Raw genomic sequence first — 6,000 nt, forward strand, 5'->3', positions numbered from 1 at the left:
CACCAGACCGGAGCAGAGGACCACCAGACCCGAGCAGAAGACCCTAGCCAGGAAGCAGACTGGGCAGGAAACCACGGCAGAGTCTGAGATCTGGGGGAAACAGAGACAGACACCACAGAGAGAGTCCCCATGGTCTCAAGAGCCGTGGCAGGGCAGGACGGAACCAGAGCCCACCTGGGCAGAGCAGGAGACCCCCAGAGCCATACAGCTAACCACCACCGCGGAGCAGACAGAGCCAGAGCCCACCAGTGCGGAATAGACAGGGCAGAGGATCTCCACGGTGGAGCAGGCTGTTCAGGAAGCCATGGCAGGATCAGGGATCTGGGGAGAACAGAGACAGACACCACAGAGAGAGTCCCTATTGTCACAGGGGCCGTGACCGGGCAGGTCGAGAGTTCACGGACGGCCTCCATGGCCGTGACAGGACAAGGTGAAGCTTCACAGACGGCCTCCTTGGCCGTGACAGGACAGGGCGTGAGTTCACAGGCGGCCTCTTTGGGGCGCTCTGGAGGAGCGGGCACTTGAGGGCGCTCTGGAGAAGCGGGCACTTGAGGGTCTGGAACGGCACTCCTGGCCGTGACTTGAGAACTGGATTCTCGGGGTTCGGGATCGGCACTCCTGGTCGTAGTTTGAGAACTGGATTCTCGAGGTTCGGGATCGGCACCCCTGGCCGTAGTTTAAGAACTGGATTCTCGAGGTTCGGGATCGGCACTCCTGGCCGTGACTTGAGAACTGGATTCTCGGGGTTCAGGATCGGCACTCCTGGCGGTGACTTGAGAACTGGATTCTTGGGATACGGGATCGGCACTCCTGGCCGTGACTTGAGCTACAGGAAGTTCTGGAGTGGCCTCTGTGGCCGTGACAGGGCAGACAGTGAGTTCAGGAACGGCCTCCATGGCCGTGACAGGGTAGACAGTGAGTTCAGGAATGGGCGCCACCAATTCGGGAGGTTCTGCAGCGGAAGCCGCCACCTCTGGAGGCACTGGAGCAGACTCGTGAACAGAAGAGGCCTCAGGAGCAGACTCGTGGACAGGAGAGGCCTCAGGAGCACAGTGTGCAGCCCACACACTCAAAATGGCGACCGCCATAACGGGAAGCACTGAGGTCAGGGGAACAGTCTCTGTAACAGCCAGGGTTGAGGCCCTGGGAATGCCAGCTACTCGCACCGACATCAGTGGTGGGTCCATCACACTGGATATCAGAACTCGAAGGACTGACCTTGAATCTGTGGTAACAGCCTCTGGCAGTTCGGCGGAGGTGTGAAGAGACTCTGGCTGGAGCACCGAGACGTGGTGTGACTCTGGCTGGAGCACCGAGACGTGGTGTGACTCTGGCTGGAGCACCGAGACGTGGTGTGACTCTGGCTGGAGCACCGAGACGTGGTGTGACTCTGGCTGGAGCACCGAGACGTGGTGTGACTCTGGTTCTTTGACATAGGCTGGGACTTGACTTGGCTCTTTGACATAGGTTGGGACTTGACTTGGCTCTTTGACATAGGCTGGGACTTGACTTGGCTCTTTGACATAGGCTGGGACTTGACTTGGCTCTTTACCAGCAGCAATGACGCTATAAGGTGGTGGTATAAAAGAAGAAATTCTAAACAATGTTGGTAATTATATTTTTGAAAAGAAAACCTTGAGTTGGAGTTGACAATCAGTTCTGCTTTTTTTCTCTGCCAAGGGTCATGCGGTGTGACCACCATAAAACAAGAAAATGATATCATAAAGAAGGCCCCTACAGACCCTCCTGAATGTTTCAGGCTCAATAAATCATAAAATATCAGATAATTTGGCCTTTTTATCCTGTCACAAGGCAAGGGTAGTTCAGGTTGTAAAATGTTATGAGGTGTGAATTCCCAAAAAACATAACAAACAAAACGTTTAACAAAACGTCTAAATGTTTAAATGTTTCTTGAAAAAATCAGATAAAAGTTGTTCAAAAGCATATGAAACTAACAAGAGTCCAATACATTTCTACTTAGCACATGTGTTTTAAAATAGACTTTTCTTTTTCTGTTTTGTGCATACTCTTGTTTGTCACTGACCCATCTGCTATTCAACAGGATGATTACTTCCTTGGGTAGGCTGAATAAGCTATTGTTGTTCTGATCTAGTCTTTTTCCAGTTTTGTATGTGCCATTTTTTGAAATGGTTGAGAACACAATGTGTAATCACAGATTTCTCTTCCATTTCCTTTTGCAGTCTGAAGCAGATGGCAGTAGTTATGTTTATCAAGCACAGTACGGGCCGGTGTACGAACAAGGATGTTGTGACATTCATGAGTTCTAGCTTACAAATCCGCCACCTGAGCCATGACACACAGAATACACCTCGTGTTTATACACACTGAGTCAACTCAGACCACCAACACCAAAAAAAATGCATCAAATATTTAGACTAAGGCAGATGTATTTCAGTGCATTCAGCTGCCAGGGGAATTAATGCATTTTTGATGTTTTCCATGCTGAGACAAAGCTCTGAAAAGCCTCGTCTCTTGAAAAATATTTGTTTGGTCTGTTTAATTTGGCCTCAATGGATGCACATTGATTTTATAATAAAAAAATAACACCTTGTCCAGCCTTAAGGTTTCATACTTTAGAGATTCCTTTTATGCAAACTTCAGCTTTGGCTGTTTTTCAAAGTTTAAATAAAATTCAGATTATTAAGATGAATAGAATATGTTTTATATGTTTATAGAATGTTTTTTTTTTTAAATTCTACTTCGACTTCTCTACCTCATTTTTTAAAGTTTGTTTAATTAATGTGTTACTTGTGATTACTTTGTAATTAATTGTGAAATTTACTAGCAATTCCGGAGTGAAAATGTTTTCTCCAACAAATGTTTTTCAATGAACTACAAAAAATGTGCAGCCAGACCATTAGAGTTAAAAGCAAATAACAAAAGCAAAGCAAACAAATCAAATCAAATCAAAACAAAACAGAAGCAAAGCAAAGCAAAGCAAAACAAAACAAAACAAAACATGAAAAAAAACAATAAAAGCAAAGCAAAAGACACACACACACACACACACACACACACACACACAAGAAATACTGATTGAAGCAAAGAAAAATGTTTTGGAACATTCTTAATTTAATCTCTAGAGGGCGATATTGCACAATGAGTCACACGCCGATTGTGTTGAAATGTTTGTACTGCAGAAAGAGAATTTTGGAAGGACATATGAGAACTAACAATATAATTGTATCCAGATTTTGAAAAGCTTTCATAATTGCTTACAACTTTCACAGTCTCTCCACACAAACAACATATAATGTTGCTCTTCTTTAAAGAGACAAAGCAATTCTGCATGTAGTCCAATCGAAAGTGAGAAATCCAAGTGAGAAGATCTGCTAGACATCAAGGGGGTTCACTGTTGCACCCCGAATGATGTCCGTTCTCACACAAGCCATATGGCACAGACACAGACACACACACACACACACACACTCGCCTCCAATGGCAGCTCAGTATGGCGCTCGCTGGCTAACATCTTGCAGGACACATAATTAATTTGCCCCAGCGTCTGCCATTTATTTTCCAACCAACATTTTGTTAATTGAACAAAGGAGGTTAAAATCAAATGATGTCTCCGGCTATGCAAGAGGCCACTAATTGTTCAGAATTTACAAGTAAGGCTACAAGGCTAACTGGCTGGCTTGCAGAATATTAAGTCATGAGTGATCTTTGTTGGGTGCTTGAGGGAGACTGTTGTCATTAAATAAGGGAACGTGTCATTCATACATGTGCTTTGTGTGCAGATGAACATCACTAATGTTCATAGCTTTTATTAATACACTTATGAGAATTAGCAGATTAGGGTTAGGGTTAGGTTATTAGGTTATTAGTTAATGTTGATAAAGTGCTAATTGTCGGAGATTTTAATATTCACGTTGATAATACAAATGATGCGTTAGGACTTGCGTTTACTGACCTAATAAACTCTCTTGGAGTCAAGCAAAACGTCACCAAGCCCACTCATCGTTTTAATCATACGCTAGATTTAATTATATCACATGGAATTGATCTTACTGATTTAGATATCGTACCTCAAGGTAATGATGTTACTGATCATTTCCTTGTATCGTGCATGCTGCATATTACTGATATTAATTATATGGCTCCGCGTTATCGTCCAGGCAGAACTATTGTTCCAGCCACCAAAGACAGATTCACAAATAACCTGCCTGATTTATCTCAACTGCTCTGTGTACTCATAAATACACATGAACTAGATGAAATGACTAGCAACATGGGCACTATCTTCTCTAATACATTAGAAGCTGTTGCCCCCCTCAAATTGAAAAAGGTTAGAGAAAAACGTACTGCGCCATGGTACAACAGTTATACCCATTCTCTCAAGAAAGAAACTTGTAATCTTGAGCACAAATGGAGAAAAACTAACTTGGAAGTTTTTAGAATTGTGTGGAAAAACAGTATGTCCAGCTATAGACAGGCTCTAAAAGCTGCCAGAGCAAAGCATATCCACAAACTCATAGATAATAACCAAAACAATTCAAGGTTCTTATTTAGCACAGTGGCTAGATTAACAAATAAACAGACGCCACCTGATCTAAATATTCCCTCACAGTTTAATAGTAATGTCTTTATGAATTTTTTTACTGATAAAATAGATAACATCAGAAATACAATAACAAATGTAGATTCTACTGCGTCTAGTATTTCAGCTTCATTCATCGCACCCAAAGAAAAACTGCAGTGCTTTACAACTAGGACAGGAAGAGCTAAATAAACTTATCAGTGCATCTAAACCAACAATGTGTTTATTAGATCCTGTAGCCACTAAACTGGTAAATTACAGACCCATTTCAAATCTTCCGTTTATGTCTAAATCTTTTGAAAAAGTTGTGTCTGCTCAGTTGTGCTCCCTCTTGCAAAAAAATGATCTCTATGAAGAATTTCAGTCAGGTTTCAGGCCTCACCATAGTACAGAAACTGCACTTGTTAAAATTACAAATGACTTGCTTCTTGCTTCAGACCAAGGCTGCATCTCATTGCTAGTATTACTTGATCTTAGTGCTGCGTTCGACACTATAGACCATGACATACTCATAGATCGATTACAAATCTATACTGGTATTCAAGGGCAGGCTTTAAGATGGTTTAGATCCTACCTGTCCGATCGCTACCACTTTGTTCATTTAAATGGAGAGTCAGCTCAATTATCACCAGTAAAGTATGGAGTACCACAAGGATCTGTCCTAGGTCCTCTGCTATTTTCAATATACATGTTGCCCCTTGGTAATATCATTAGAAAATACGGGATTAGTTTTCATTGTTATGCTGATGATACTCAACTATATCTCAACAAGACCAGATGAAACTTCTAAACTATCTAAGCTAATAGATTGTGGAAAAATGTAAAAGATTGGATGACCAATAATTTCCTCCTATTAAATTCAGATAAGACAGAGATATTACTTATTGGACCAAAAAGCAGTACACAGAATCTCTTGGATTACAATTTACAACTAGACGGATGCACTGTTACGTCCTCTAAAGTAAAAAATCTGGGTGTTATATTAGACAGCATCTTGTCATATTTCCATATTTCCCATGTTACAAAAACAGCATTCTTCCATCTTAGAAACACTGCCAAGCTAGACTGGACTATTGTAATGCACTGCTAGGTGGTTGTCCTGCATCTTCAATAAACAAGCTACAGATAGTCCAAAATGCAGCGGTTAGAGTTCTTACCAGGTCAAGAAAATATGAAAATATTACCCCAATTTTACAGTCTCTGCACTGGCTACCTATTAAGTTCAGTATCATTTACAAAATATTATTACTTGCCGTTAAGGCCCTAAATGGTTTAGCTCCTGCGTACCTAACTCGTCTTCTACCACGCTACAATCCAACCCGCTCCCTAAGGTCGCAGAACTCTGGACTTTTGGTAGTACCTAGGATAACAAAGTCCACTAAAGGAGGAAGAGCTTTTTCACCTTTGGCTCTCAAACTCTGGAATAGCCTTCCTGATAA

Source organism: Barbus barbus (assembly GCF_936440315.1).
Source record: "Barbus barbus genome assembly, chromosome: 13".
Classification (NCBI taxonomy): domain Eukaryota; kingdom Metazoa; phylum Chordata; class Actinopteri; order Cypriniformes; family Cyprinidae; genus Barbus; species Barbus barbus.